Raw genomic sequence first — 16,433 nt, forward strand, 5'->3', positions numbered from 1 at the left:
GATGGCGCTCTAAATGGTGACTTGTAAACTTTTCACTCTTATTATTTGAGCACATTTTACAACAGAGCTAACTCAATTCAATTCAATTCTCAGTTCTACAACACTATCTAGGGCCCTACCATTAACTTTGTGACTTGCCTTCTTCACTTTACCAAAATGTAATTCCTTGCATTTATCCAAATTAAATTCTATCTGCCACTCCTCAGCCCATTGGTCCAATTGACTAAATTCCGTTTGTAATCTTAGATAACCTTCTTGACTGTCGACTGCACCACCAATTTTGGTGCCATCTGCAAACTTTTTAACCATTCCTCCTAAATGTTCATTGAAGTCATTTATGACAAACAATAAGGGACCCAGCAATGATCCTGTGTAATATCACTGGTCACTGGCCTCCAGTCAGAAAAACAACCGTCCACCACCACCCTTGGTCTCCTAAAGGCTGTTTTAATGGAGAGAAGAAGGTTGAAAGGGATTTATTCAAGACGTATAAGATAGACAGTGAGTGCTTTTTTCCTCGAATGGTGAAGGTTAATAGAAGGCGCCATTGCTTTAAATTGATGGGAGACAAATTTAGGACAGATATCAGGGGTAGTTCCTTTACTCAGAGAGTAATATGGGCATGTTGTGGCCTGCCTGCAACAGTAGTAGACTTGCCAACGTTAAGGACATTTAAATGGACATTGGACACACAAATGGATAATAATGGAACGGTGTAGGTTAGATGGGCACCAGAGTACTTTCATAGGTGGGTGCAACATCAAGGGCTGAAGGGCCTGTACTATGCTGTAATGTTCTATGTTTTATGTAAAGTCAATCCAAGTTTGTATCCAGTTGACAAGCTCCCCCGAATCCCATATGATCTAACTTTACTAAACAGTCTTTCTCAACATCAGGAGCAGCATGTCATATTTTCCAACAGAATTGGAAGCCAACTAAGACTAACAGAGGACAACGAGAAAAGAAATAAAGAGGGAAAAGATTAAATATGAGGGTAAGCCAGCCAGTAATATTTAAAAAATGCAAGAGTTTCTTGAGATATATAAAGGGAAAAAGAGAGACAAAAGTGGACATTGAGCTGCTGGAAAATGAAGCTGGAGAAGTAGTAATGGGCAACAAAGAAATGGCTGAGAAACAGAAGAGCACTTTGTGTCAGTCAGTCTTCACAGTGGAAGACATGAGTAATATCCCAAAAATTCAACAGAGTCAGGATGAGGGAGGGAGAGGTTGGGTTAGTTCAGATTTGTCTATGGTGGCCATCACCAATGAAAAGGTGCTGGAAAATCTGAAAGGTATGAAAGTGGATAAATTACCAGGGTCAGATAGACTACACCCCACAGTTCTGAAGGAGATAGCTGAAGAGATAGTGGAGGCTTTAGTGGTGATCTTTCAGGAATCACTGGAGTCAGGGAGGCTCCCACAGAACTGGAAGGGAGTAAAACAAAAGATGAGAAATTATAGGCAGATTAGGCTGTCCTCTGTCGTTGGAAGGATTTTGGAGGCCATTGTGAACGATGAGATTTCTACATGGTAAAATTGGGGAAAATGGTTTCATCAAGGGGAGATCAAGTCTGACAAATCTGTTAGAATTCTTTTTGGAGGTAATGAGCAGGTTAGACCAAACAGAACCATTGGATGTTATCTAACTGGTCGTCTTGAAGGCTGCTGAGTAAGATAGGGGTCCATGCTGTTAGAGGCAAGGTATTAACATGGATAGAAGATTGACTGTCTGGCAGAAGACATAGAGTACAGATAAAAAGAGTCCTTCTCAGGATGGAAGCCAGTGACTAGTGGTGTTCCACAAGGCTCAGTGTTGAGACCACAACTTTTCACTTTATGTATTAATGATCTGGATGAAGGAACCAATAGCATTCAAGTTAAGTTTGCAGAGGGACAGATAGTATTGAAAAGGTGAGGAAGCTGCAGAAAGATGTTAACAGGTTAGAAGAGAAGGCAAAAAAAGTGGCAGATTGATTAGAATGTGGGAAAGTTTGAGGTCATGCTTTTTGATAGGAAGGTTAGAGGCATGCACTGTTTTCTAAATGGAGAGAAAATTCAGAAATCTGAAGTGCAAAGGGACGTGGGAGTTCTAGTCCAAGTTTCTCTGAAGGTAAACTTGCAGGTTGAGTCAGTAGTTAGGAAAGCAAATACAATATTAGCATTTATTTTGAGATGACTTGAAAATAAAAGCAGAGATGTACTTCTGATGCTTTATAAAGCTCTGATCAGACCACATTTTGAGCACTGTGAGCAAATTTGGGCCCCATACCTCATGAAGGACATATTGGGCCTGGAGCGGGTCAAGGGGAGGTTCACGAGAATGATCCTAGGAATGAGAGGCTTAACATGTGAGGAGTGTTTGAGGATTCTGGGATTATACTTGATGGAGTTTAGAAGGGTAAGGGGTGATCTAACTGAAAGTTACAGAATACTGAATGGCCTGAGAAGATGTTTCCATCAGTAGGAGACTAAGACCCCAAGGGCACCTTAATTTCTACTTAATCAAGACTCATTAATATGCAGGTTCCCATTTTACTACTACTGGAGAGAAATTAAATACTGAGAATTCCTGACACAAAAGTCAGAGTGGTTACTTAGTGATCTTAGCTCATTGCTTCCTACTTCGGACTTCTATTCTCGACACCAGACACCAATATCTCAGGGTATGCCCAAGGGCAATGGCTACAAATACCCCACAAAGCATCTCCACAACATCATGCCATATCTCTGATCCACTTGCAGTATAGGTCTGCACTGCAATGATGTACTTTGACATCTTTTAATTTAAATGCTCCTGCCAGAATACTTTGCATGCAGGGACAGGCACCCAGCTCACACTTTTCAGCTTGTTGATTCTCAGGATTGCTCCCTTGCTTTCTTTGTGCTTTCTTTGTGTTCGCTCACAAGGTGCTCAGCTGGATGCTCTGCAACCCTGCCTTGCCAATCGTTTTAGCACTTTGTCCCCTCAGCCAAAACAAACTTAGTACCTTATCAAACAAACTTATCAAAACAAAATTGATATACCAATTTCACACCTGCACCATGAAACAGTGCAAGCAACAAACACACTGCATGTGCTTCAAGCAAATAGCCATGTGTCAAAGTCTAAGGTGAGTCGTTTCAATCAAATCAGAGGAGAATCCCCTCAGTCAGGGGGTCCTGGTGCTTCTACTACTTCTTTAGCAGTCCCTCAGGTTTGAGAATGACTTGCTTACACTCCAGGGGTTGAGTTCAACGGTGGCTGAATATTCCAATCCTGGAGCTGCAGACTCTGCCACAAGACAGGTGGGTGATGTTTGAGGAAGTGGGTATGTCTAGATTCCACACATCCTTTCTGTTGCTTGCTCTTGACTTCCAAATCCCTCTCTCTAATACTCAAAGTGGTTAGTGCCTTCATGGACGCTTCTTTTCCAATTTATGCATTTAAGAGTCAATAATTCCCATGTCAGTGGGAACGTTCTTTTTTTAAGGACGTTTTCAGTGTTGCCTTGTAGTATGCCATGTGCCTACCTGGTGATCACTTACCAATGCTGAGCTCAGAGGAGACCACTTGTTTAGACAGTCTTGTATTGGCCATGTGAACAATGTAGCCGATCCATTGCAGCTGGTCTGGTGTAACCATTTAGAAAGGGGATGCTCACATGGGTGTGCTTATTCTGGACTAGATTTTGTGATCAGTATGCTGCTGACTGGATTTTAATACACATTCTTACCTTTTCTCATAGGCGGCAGCATGGATTCATTAGTGAGGTGGGTAGGCAGGCCTTGTGACAGTCCTTGTGAAGTCATGATTGGATCTATTCATCATTTTTTTCTCAGACCTTCAGCACCTCAGAGACCATTCAGCCTATTTTCGTAAACCTTATTTCTCCATCTCTCCTGGTACCCCTAGCTCTGTTTCCCCTCCATTACCACCACCCTGTTACCCAAAACTCTGTCATTCCTGGCTGTTGTACATCCCTGCTCTTCTGTGACATCACTGCAACTGAGGAGGTATGAAGTTTTCATCGACCTGACTGCTGCATCTCACTACTGCCCTGGTTTCTTCCACAGCATCACCAATTCCTCCTCCCTCAGTGTCACTTATCCTCCCCTTCCCATAAAAGTCCACTGTATGAGAACTTTCATTTCCATTACATTAACATGCAATTCCCACTCCTTGCTGTCCTCCTATACCCCATAACTGTGATTATCCCTTCAGCTTCCAATTTGCCGAAATCTAGTCCTAGTGAATCTCTGTTTATCCAAAGGACCATACTCTTTAGTTCCATTCCATACGCAAAACCACTAACCTTTCCATATTGAGTGGTACAGTTGAAGTTTATATTGCAGTCCTCTTGATTGGGCAATGTCCTGCCAAGAAGCCAGCTTCCTGTCTCCCTCAGATGGTAAATCTACAGCAGGCAACAACACCCTGGCAATAACCACTCTGTGAATCATGTCCTATCAATGAAGAAGTCTCGGTAATAAGCATGAAGAAGTGTGTACATACTGGGGTATCCAGGAAGAAGCAGACCTCACTACGTGCATGCCTCATATGTGCAGCCAGATTTCAGAAGATTTTTTTTTGCTCGTTATTAACAAGATTGTGACTGCGAACAGAATAACAGTGGCTGGGGTTTTAATGCTGACGAATGCAAAAGAGTTTCCTGACCATCACAAACAGGAAGGTCGACCAGTCTGAAACTCTTCTAAATTAATACTAAAACTTTAACTGGCTCTTGGGAGCCTGGATTTTGGCCTTCCATGCAATTAATTCTACCCCTCCTGTCTTATTCTCTGCTCTGGGCAGGCCCAAAAGATTGTCCCTTATGTGTAAGACTGGTGCTCATATGGCAATGACATGGTTTTAAATGATGCAGCATATTGCGCAAACATCATACTTTCAGTAGTTGTGTTCCATGCAGTAATGCATGAATACATATGCTATTCTGAATATGGTATGTTGTGTTTTATCACATTCTAAATGTTTTGAAATAGAATTTATAAATTCTACATCCATTTATAATTAGAAGCATGCACTTAAGTCTAGAATAAATCTCTTGCATAACAATAGTAATATGTCTTTTCAGAAGCTACTATTAAACACAGTGAATAGCATACATATTTAAACAAGATTAATATTTAAATTAATCTTTTATGTCTCTTTTATGCGGATAAGCATTCTTTTAAATAAAAACCTCTGGTTTCTGCAGCAACACTTAGATTTCATTTTGCTGTTGTTAGCTCCTTTATTAGTAACTTTTCCCGATTAGTTCCTGTTTGGGTTTAGTTACAGAATATCTTCTTTTCAGTGGTTTCCTTTAACATTACTTGACTATTTACACAGATCATGTCTGGTTCTTATATTTGCCATGTAACTGTTCAGCTGCTGTTGGTTTCCTTCCAGGCTCCCTTCTTGGTGGATCGGGCCAATGGAATCACCCTGTACATCCTGGCCTCCTGTACCATCAGGTCCATTTCCCACTTAGTAAGCTGGCCTTAAACTGTTTGAGCAAGTAAAAGTGTATCATCGTGCCAGCAGTATTATAATATAGCCACTTTCAAGTGTTAAGCACCTAATATCCAACTTGATGAAATGTTTACTGTGATTATAATTGACCTTTGCTCATAAGTGATTACTTTATCACTGATGAAAAATTAAGAGACCAGTATTACAGAAAATGGTGCAAAATCAGAAATAAATGTGTGTAAACACCAATTCAAAGTTTTTGTTTTCATTTGATTTATTGTTGTCACATGTAACTAAGTACAGTGAAAAGTTTTGTTTTGTGAGCAGTACAGGCAGATCATGGCAAACAAGAACATACAGATCATAAGGTCCTTAGACAGAAGGAGACATACAAAGTTACAGCGGCACAGGACTGCACAAAGCAAGATCAACATTATTTGAAATTAGAGAGTCTAATAACAACAGGGAAGACAGTTAAATAAACTGTCATAATGCCTATCAGCCCAAAAATAGAATCTCAATTACTAAGCCAAATCGAGGAAAATCATTCCTTTAATCAGAAAATATTTACAAGGATGTTGCCAGGATTGGAGGATTTGAGCTATAGGGAGAGGCTGAATAGGCTGGGGCTGTTTTCCCTGGAGAGGCAGAGGCTGAGGGGTGACCTTATAGAAATTTATAAAATCATGAGGGGCACAGATAGAATAAATAGACAAAATCTTTTCCCTGGGGTGGGGGAGTCCAGAACTAGAGGCATAGGTTTAGGACACGCAGAGGGTGGTGCTTGAATGGTATGAGGTGCCAGAGCAAGTGGTGGAGATTGGTACAACTGTAACATTTAAAAGGCATCTGGATGGGTAGATGAATAGTAAGGGTTTAGGGGGATATGGGCCAAGTGCTGGCAAATGGGACTAGATTAGGTTAGGATATCTGGTCAGCATGGACGAGTTGGATCCAAGGATCTGTTTCTGTGTGTACATCTCTATGACTCTAATCAGTTGTCAAATACCAAAACAGAATACTTTGACCAGCCAAAATAGTAAATCTATCCTTCAGAAATTCACATTAATCTCAGAGAAAAATATGGCTTTTTGTGTTAAAAAATATGGCACAGATAGAGTTAATAATTGAATGTAATTTCACTCTAATATTAGAGGGAGCACAGAAGAATTTGAAAGGATTTGTATTGGGATCCCAACAGACGTGTCACATATTTTCCATAAGCTAAATCATGCTTCAGCAATTCTTGTTGACTAAGCAATTTTTAATTCTGTTCTTCAACTCTGGTGAATTAGGGTTGGAGTTCAGGTGATTTCACTGTCAGTAGAAAATTCAAAAATACGAAGGTTTGTGAAGGGAGGATTGATGTGGAATGTGATGTAGTCTTGCAGCATCACTTATGCTCCTAGTCCGGTATTGCCTTTAAGAAATCTAACAATTCAGTCTCATCTCTTGGTCATTGTAAAGGTTTGCACTCTCGTTAGGTTGTCTGCACTGTGAAACACTGGCTTTTATGGAGCAAATATTTTCTCCATCGGTAGAAAGGGCTATAGTAATTTCCAGAAGGCATTTAGTAAGATGCCATATCAAACATTATTGCATAAAGTAAAAGCTCATTTTCAGGGGTAACATATTGAATAGTACTTTGGCCAGCTAACGGAAGTAGCATAGGGATAAATGCGTTTTTCTGATTGGTAAGATGTAATAAGTGGTGTGCCACAGGGATCTTTGATGGACCTTCAAAATTTTATGATTTATATAAATGTTCAGGATGATGTACTTAATAGTATTGTTGCTAAATATGCTTATGAAATAAATAAAGGTAAGCAAGCAATTTGTGAAGAGTTGGAAAGAGGCTTCAAAAGAATATAGACAGATTAAATAAGTAGGCAAAGATCTAGTTGTAAATAAGGGGACCAAAATTGCTCTCAATACTCCAGATGTGGTCTTAGCAGCGCCTTGTACAGTTGTGGTAAGACTTCTCAACTTCAACCTCTCTCCCCTCCCCACAACACCCTCCTACCCACCCCCTGAAATTAGGACCAATATTCCATTAGCCTTCCTGATTACCTGCTGCACCTACATGCTAGCTTTCTGTGTTTCATCACAGTACTCCCAAATCCCTTTGTGTTGCAGCTTTTTGCAGTTTCTCTCTACTTAAATGATAGTGTTCTTTTGTTCACAATGACTTCACATTTTCCCACATTAGATGCTATTTCCCAACTTCTTACTCATACACTTAATATATTAATAACTCTCAGTAAGATAGTCATAGAGTCATAGAGATGTACAGCATGGAAACAGACCCTTCTGCCCAACCTGTCCATGCCGACCAGATATCTCAACCCAATCTAGTCTTACCTGCCAGGACCCGGCCCATATCCCTCCAAACCCTTTCTATTCATACACCCACCTAAATGCCTCTTAAATGTTGCAATTGTACCAGCCTCCACCACTTCCTCTAGCAGCTCATTTCATACAAGTACCACACTCTGTGTGCAAAAGTTGCCCCTTAAGTCTCTTTTATATCTTTCCCCTCTCACTCTAAACCTATGCACTCTAGTTCTGGATTCCTCGACTCCAGGGAAAAGATTTTGTCTATTTGTCCTATCCATGCGCCCCATAATTTGGTAAACCTCTGTAAGGTCACCCCTCAGCCCCCGATGCTCCAGGGAAAACAGTCCCAGCCTGTTCAGCCTGTCCACATAGCTCAAATCCTCCAACACTAGCAACATCCTTGTAAATTTTTTCTGAACCCTTTCGAGTTTCACAAAATCTTCCCGATAGAAAGGAGACCAGAATTACATGCAATATTCCAACAGTGGCCTAAACAATGTCCTGTACAGCCGCAACATGACCTCCCAACTCCCATACTCAATATTCTGACCAATGTTTGTATTCTTCTCACAACTAGCCTTTCCATCTATTTTTGTGTGTTATGGACCAGACAAAACCCCCTCAAGATATTTTAAGAAGGTGGCCCAGAGCCTAACTTTTTCTTATTTTAAAGGTAGATGTGAAGTACATGGTCCAGATGAGATGCAACAGGTCAAACTACTCGACATTAAGCAAAACACAATTTATTTAAACACTATGGTTAAAATATAAATAAGAGAAAGAGCAAAACTTAACCAAATAATAGATATTGTACCCATTACTAATTAACCGTTCCAATATAGTAACATCCCATAAACACACCCCTTAGCAAAAAAGCAAATTCAGATACAGATTCTTCTACGCAGTTCTCCACTCTAGGAGTTAAAAAAAAGCATCAAGAGACATTTCAGAGGAAGAGTAGCAGCCAGGAATCATTCATTGAAGCTTCTAATCTTCTGAGCCCCAAACAACTTCTGACTCCTACAGCTAAAAAAAACTAGAAGGCTTCGTCTGTGAGAGCTGGCCACTGTCATTCAAGCTGCTGCCACTGTTCCAACCTTCAAAAAAAAACCTAAAGGCCTCCTAAGTTGTTTAATTAAGCCATTTTCAGCAGGCAGTTCTTCACCTCTGTCTTTACCACCTCTTCAAAAAGACTAGACAAAATTACATTCGTAAAGTGACAGCATTGTCACATGTGTCAACGGCAAATGTGGCTACAGCAGAACTACTTTCTTCCAAGTCATAAATATATCTTGCTGCCCAGCACTGAGCCGAACTCCACTGGTCACAGGCCGCCAACCTGAAAAAAAACTCATTACTTTATGCTGTAAGTGCCGATTGAGTTCTAAGCATTGTGTTTATACACTTCTGACATGAAAAGTGACAAACATTATTTTGGAAAATGGTTAATGTCACCCACAAAATTATGCAGAGATAGCAACTCTTGATGTCATGCTGATTTGAAGTCAGAGCTACCATCATTAAATTCCATTATTCAGCTGATATGTTGTCTTCATTTTGCACCAGTGAACATGCAGTAACAGAAATAGAACTGTTGCTTTGTGTACAGATTGTCAAATGCTTGTAGGCTAGTTCCTAGTTAACTACTTCTGGCTACATGCTTTCCATATTTATTCCAAGATTTAAAATCTATAATGAGTAGTGTGACAAATATTGAAGTACTTTCTAATGCAAAAAAGGCCTCTGCACAATTCAGTTCCTCCCAGATACCTTAACCATTTGATTTTTGGAATTAAGTTCAGGGAATGATTTGGAGAATGAAGAAACCCTGGAAGGAAGGATCAGTTGTTGGAAGAATGTCTAGAAGAAAGTAAGAAGAAAACGAAGAAGAAGATGAAAACAAGGAGGAGGAGAAACTGAAAGAGAAAGCCATAACCTACACAGCACTTTATACTTGACCTGTCGGTGAATATTCACCTCAATCTCATTTCCTCATTGATCATTGCTCCAACACTTATTAACTTTTCTCTGTAACTAGTCATCACATTGCCCACACATAATACAAATTGCAAATCAATTTAATGATTAAATAATGCCATATTGTCCACCAAATTCATGACCTGAGAGTATGGTGCTGGAAAAGCACAGCAGGTTAGGCAGCATCCAAGGAGCAGAAAAATCGATGGGTCGGGCAAAAGCCCTTCACCAGGAATGCGGCTGGAAGACTCGGCTGTGGAGAGATAAATGGGAGGGGGTGGGGCTGGGGGAAGGTAGCTGAGAGTGCAATAGGTGGATGGAGATGGGGATGAAGGTAATAGATCAGAGAGGAGGGTGAAGTGGATAGGTGGGAAGGAAGATGGACAGATGGGACTGGTCTTGAGGATGGTGCTGAGCTGGAAGGTTGGAACTGGGGTAAGATGGGAGGGAATGGGGGAATAAGGAAACTAATGAAGTCCCACATTGATGCCATGAGGATGAACGGTCCCGAGGCGGAAGATGATGCATTCTTCCTCCAGGCATTGGGTGGTAAGGGGAGTGGCGATGGAGAAGGCCTAGAACCTACATGTCTTCGACAGAGTGGGAGGGGGAGTTGAAATGTTCAGCCACGGGGCAGTGGGGTTGATTGGTGCAGGTGTTCTGGAGATGTTCTTTGAAGCGCTCTGTGAGAAGGCATCCAGTTTCCCCAATGTAGAGGAGACTGACATGTGAAAGTTTGATGAATATGGAAGGTTCTTTTGGGTCCTTGGACGGAAGTGAAAGGGGAGGTGTGAGTGCAGGTTTTGCAATTCCTGTGGTGGCAGGGGAAGATACCAGGTGGGGACCATGGTTGTTAGGGAGTGTGGACCTGACCAGGTAACTCACAGAGGGAACAATCTTTATGGAAGCAGATAAGGATGGGGAGGGAAATATATCTCTGGTGGTGGGGTTTGTTTGCAGGTGGCGGAAATGGTGGAGGATGATGAGTTGTATGCGGAGGTTGGTGGGGTGTAAGGTGAGGACCGGGGAGTTCTGTGCTTGTTGCAGTTGGAGGGGTGGGGGCAATGTGTTGGAGGGCATCATCAACCATGTGGAAAGGGAAACTGTGGTCTTTAAAGAAAGAGCCAGAACACACCAGCGCTTCAGAGAACATCTCTGGGACATCCGCACCAATCAAACCCACTGCCCCGTGGCTGAACATTTCAACTCCCCCTCCCACTCTGCCGAGGACATGCAGATCCCACATTACACCAGTTCCAACCTGCCAGCCTCACACCCCATCAACCTCTGCCATTTCCCTATAAACAGACCTCACCACCAGAGATATACTTCCCTCCTCATGACCTGTCCTACCTGCTAATCTTCCTTTCCACATATCCGCTCCACCCTCCTCTCCAACCTATCACCTTCACCTTCATCCCCATCTCCATCCACCTATTGCACTCTCAGCTACCTTCTCCCCAGTCCCAGCCTCAACCCCCTTCCATTTATCTCTCCATCCCAAAGGCTCCCAGCCTCATTCCTGATGAAGGACTTTTGCCCAAAACATTGATTTCCCTGCTCCTCAGATGCTGCCTGACCTGCTGTGCTTTTCCAGCACCACACTCTCTCGACTCTGATCTTCAGCATCTGCAGTGCTCACTTTCACCCACTAAATGCATAAGCCTTGTGTATTAACTTAGTGCATGTCTTCTGTGTACCTTTACCTGCCCGAGTGCCTCTATGCAATACTATTCTTGTGAAAACAGCATGGCAAATGGAATGATGCAGAATTTCATTAGATGACATTATAGATGTCCTGGAAGTACAACTTCCAGGTCTAGAATATTTGCTTTAGAGTGTACTATTTTAGTAAAAGAGGGTGATAGAAGTCTGAGCTGCCTGTAAGGTAACCAACTGCAAGGATGTGGAGATGGCAGAGGTAAGACGACAAATGTTGTCTTCCTGAGAGTGGATAACATATCTTCATGCTCCATGGTGCCATTTATACTCTTCAGATCAATGCCTTAGCATTCTAGTTTTGATAAAAATGGTCTCTGATATTATCATTTTTGGAATTTAGAAATAAATAATAGGTGGATAGGCCTAGTCCTGTGAAGGTTTCTTTTTAAATGGTCAGGAAGTCATTTGGACAGTGGCCTAATTACATCATTTCAAAGAAGGCATATGACTTCAGTTAACTGCCTAGCAGATGCCTGTAGTGTTCTTGGGTAAACTGCAGAGTTTATGACTGATATAGTGAACAAGTAAGGCATTAATGCAAACCTAGTTTATTTTTGACTTCAGAACAGAAGATTCTAGATCTCAGATCAGGAAAAAATCTGGGAGTTCAGTTCAGAGAAGAACCATGATTTTCAGTTAAGATTAGGGAGCTAATCACTTCAGCAGAAGTAGTTTCTAGTCTGTGGGGTTTCCAAGCTGGGAGAATGTGTATAGTAGTCATCAAGTTTAGAATTGAGAAAGATTAGGCCATCAGAATTGTGAAAGTTTCCTACCATCAGACTCAGAAACACATCGTAAAGAAAGTAATCTCAGCAGCACAAGGGAAAGAATCTTGAAAACATCAGTTAATTAAATATAGAAAAAGCTGACAGAGGAGTTCTCTGTGATTAAATTTCTGTAATACATCATGTTGGGAAACAGATTAAAACATATTTTTGATATTTTTGTTGTAATATTCCTAAAACTTTGTTTTTCTCTTGTTTTCTGAAGGGTCACTGGACTTAAAATGCTAACCCTGCTTTCTCTCCACAGATGCTGCCAGATCTGAAGAGTTACTGCAGCAATTCCTTTTTGTTCTTTTCTTCTTTTGCATAACAAAATCATGTCCTGTTGTTGAAGAAAATCTATAGCCTCATGTGAATAAGTGATTAACAAGGACGTTGATCAACTGCAAACATTTAAACAGATTGACCTATCAATCCAAAATACGATTGCATTAGTCTGAGATTGTATGATAGCAAGCTGAGCTTGTGTAGGATGTAGCTGAACTCCCATTACAGAATAGAAAAGGTAGGTAACCAGTGCTTCTGTTGCAATGGAAGCTGTGGCATTGGACATTTGTTGCCACATTAGATTTGGGTCCAAAGATGCATGAACGAATTGGCCTCCACCTCTATTCTAGAAACTATGGACTTCAAACTCTCCCCATAACTTTGTCCTATGTTGGTGCTGGATTCCTTCCCTTCCTGTCTTGATATCAATCACCGGCTACCAATGTACCAACTATTTTACTGTATATAACCATCAGCCTTCTGCTGTATTTTAGTTTATCAAAATCCTCGTCTTAAAGTTCTACAGCAGTCCCCCTGTGCAATTTCAACCTCTGGTGAGTGGAAATTAATGCTATCCTTGTCCCCTGCACAGTTGCAGCTCACTTGTGCCCTATTCCTCACCACGTGCACATCTCAATCATATTTAGTCCTCTAAAGTACATCCAGTATTTGAGATGGTGTTTGTGGGTGTGAAATCTAGTGATGTTCCTATGTTTTCACTATCTTCATTGCTCCTTGACTGCCTGGCAAGGCGATTCGTTCTTGGGCATCTGAAATGGAAAAAGGACAAAGGTACAGTTGCAGTAAGGAGTGACAGGAAAAAAGGAAGTCCAGAGTTATATCATGTATAGTTGTAAATCAGAAAAGAGAGTGGGATGAAGGGTGAGTGAGATGTAAAAAGGAACAGCATATCTGTTCATCTTCAACAAATTCAGCCCTGCTGCTGGCCGCAGCCTCAGAAAGACCCTAATGATAATGGTCAGCACTGCATCATTAATGCAAGCTTGCCTTTCACTCTCTGGGTAGTTCCTGCTGACTGTCAGTTGTCTACAACTTTCTTCTGGAAGGGAAAAGGATGTATATCAGAGAATGCGAGGTAAAGTATATTTTGGTGATGTGGCTGTTGTGGTTCAACAGCCATATTCACGCTGTGAGATATGGATGCGACACTTAAAACAGTGATACACATGTCAGATAACATGAAATATATATTAAGTATGAGTCCTGAATGGTAAAGATCGTTTGTAGGTTACTGATGGAATGTTGCAGTAGCGGAGGCTTGTAGTGTTGATTTTGGATACATTTGAAGATGTATTCACTGATCTTGACCACTCTTCTGGGATCATCAAACATTTTGTGGCACTGCATTCAGGTTCTCAGGCTTAATTCTTGGCATTGATGTTCATGACATTTGACCATGTGCTCAATCTCATATCGGAGCTATTGATCTAAAATGCTTTTGTGCCATAAGGAAACAGATACTATGTAAGAGATATGAAAGAAAACCTCACAATAATAAAATTATAAGTTAAGTACAGATTTGTATGAGCTGAAATTAACTGTAATCAAAACAAAAAATATTTGACTAAGTGAGAAAAGCAATTCCATTTTAGAAACAATCTCCAGTTCTATCCCTTGAAACTACCTCCAGCCTTGGGTGACTCTCATTGTGGAGTTTGAATGTTTTCCCTTGTTTGTGTGGGTTTCTGTTGGGTGCTCCAGTTTCCTCCCACAGTCCAAAGATGTGCAGGTTAGGTGGATTGATCATGCTAAATTGCCCATAGGGGCCAGGTATGTGTAGTCTAGGTGGATTAGCCATGGGAAACTGAAGGTTACAGGGATAGGGTAGGGGTCTGGGTGGGATGCTCTTCGGAGGGTAGGTGTAGACTGGATAGGCTGAATAGCCTGCTTCTACACTGTAGGGATTCTATGTTACCATGTCAATATTTGCATAAAATAAAACACATGCTATTTTTACAGCTATGCCTATCTTTCACGATTGAACTTTAACTTATACTAAAACATAAACTCTTGACATTGAATTAGTTGAGCTGCCAATCCTACATTGTATTTTGCTTGTTGAAGCAGTTTGCTGCCATTGCAATGTACACTCCTGATACTTCCTCAAATGCCATGCAATATTTAAGTGTCAGCTAAGTATTTTTCAGACTGCAAAGTTTAGGGTTTATGAGTAAATATAATTTTTTTTATAAATAGCCTCTCTTATTAAAAAGATAAACTATATTTCTCCAGCTCTAAGATTCAAAATAATGTCAAAAGCCTTCACTGAGACCAAATTGAGTTAAAAAGAAAACAAGAAAGAGAAATAAGTGTTAATTTTCTTGTGTTATTGGAAGGAATTCTAACCTAAATAGACAATAAGTTTTAATAACATGAACACAAAAATCAATGTGAAAAATAGTTAGCCTCAGTCTTGCCTATTTCCACTGAAGTTGATGGGAGTTATTTTTGGAAGGCTGAGCATGTCATTTCAGAAGATGACCCTTAAGGACTTGGTAAACTGCTTTCATCTCAAAATGTTAATGTGTGGAAAGAATATTGGCAATATAACTATAACAAGAGAAAAACCCATCAAGCTATGTATCACATGCATCTTAATCACAAGTATGTGCCGTATGATGTTAACTCTAAGTGTCTTGTTTCGAAAAAACTGTAAATACTGCATGATTGGATTCAGTAGAATATCTTTTCAATTTATGCAATACAATATTTGGTAAAGGATTCATCTTCAGTTCTGAGTAAAAGCAAGGCTAAGACAATATTTATGGTGCACTGAATTAGAAATTAGAATTAAATTGAATCTGAAATTTATAGGATATAATTAAATGTTACAGTTAAAATTAACTTGAGGTTAACACTTATTTTTCAGTGAAAATAATTTTAATAGCAATTAATTGTGTAAAGGAAGATTGCCCAGGGATTTACAATATTTAAACAGATTTAATTTCTTCCAACACTTCTTAGCCTCTCAAGGTATCATCCACTTTTTTTTAAAAACAAATTTTCAATATTTGAAGATGTTTTTCTTTTTATTACAAAATTATGTTTTTTACTTCCAATAACTTGACTAGTGGTAGCATTTAAGATATCATTCATGCAGGTATTTGTGCATTCCATATAAATTGCTGAACTATTTAATAAAAACTTTTTAAAATTCCTTCATAAGACTTGAGAATTGCTGGCTGGGCCAACATGTATTGCCTGTCTCTATTTGCCTTGAGGAAGTGGTAGTATGCTGCACTCTTGAACCGCAAATAGTGTCACAATGTTGTTCGGGAGGGAGTTCCAGGATTTGACCCAGTGACTCTGAAGGAACAGTGACATTTTTCGAAGTAATAAAGCTGAGTGGCTTGGAGAGAAACTTGCAGGTGGCAATGTTCCCACGTGTCTGCTCCACTTGACTTTCTGGTTAGAACATGTTGTAAGTTAGGAAGGTGCTGTCTAAAAAGTCTTAGTGAATTTCTACAGTGCATATTTTAGATAGTACGTACTGCTGTTACTGAGCATCAGTGATGGAGGAAGTGGATGTTTGTGGATGTGTTGCCAAACAAGTTGGCTGCTATATCCTGGATGGTGTCAAACTTCTTGAGTGTTTTAAACGTAAATGTTCACACATTAGCATTATTTCAGCAAGACCCTTGACAAAGTCCCATGTGGAAAACTGACAAAGGAATTGCAGAGCTCTTGGGATCCTGGATACCTTAGAAAGTTGGATCCAAAATTAGCTTGGTGGCAGAAGACAGATGGTAGTGGACAAGGTTGTTGTTATGATTGGTGTCCAGTGGCATTCCACAGGGATCAATGCTGGGTCCCTTAGAGTTTATGATATTCATGAATGATATAAATGAGAAAAGTGGGGGGTGGGACATGAC

At 40.4% G+C, this 16,433-nt stretch overlaps 1 protein-coding gene and 1 long non-coding RNA gene across 2 annotated transcripts in view; one reads left to right on the plus strand and one right to left on the minus strand.

Annotated features, from left to right (window-relative positions):
- Positions 1 to 5,545, plus strand: part of LOC132820211 (uncharacterized) — a 41,761-nt gene extending 36,216 nt beyond the window's left edge. Inside the window, exon 3 of the long non-coding RNA XR_009645182.1 lies at positions 5,390 to 5,545. This is a non-coding gene — a long non-coding RNA (uncharacterized LOC132820211). The remainder of the gene's footprint in view (positions 1 to 5,389) is intronic.
- The window catches only part of cfap299 (cilia and flagella associated protein 299), a 587,024-nt gene that overhangs the window by 59,922 nt on the left and 510,669 nt on the right, over positions 1 to 16,433 (minus strand). The window lies entirely within an intron of this gene.

The sequence above is a fragment of the Hemiscyllium ocellatum genome, chromosome 1 (genome assembly GCF_020745735.1).
Source record: "Hemiscyllium ocellatum isolate sHemOce1 chromosome 1, sHemOce1.pat.X.cur, whole genome shotgun sequence".
Taxonomy (NCBI): domain Eukaryota; kingdom Metazoa; phylum Chordata; class Chondrichthyes; order Orectolobiformes; family Hemiscylliidae; genus Hemiscyllium; species Hemiscyllium ocellatum.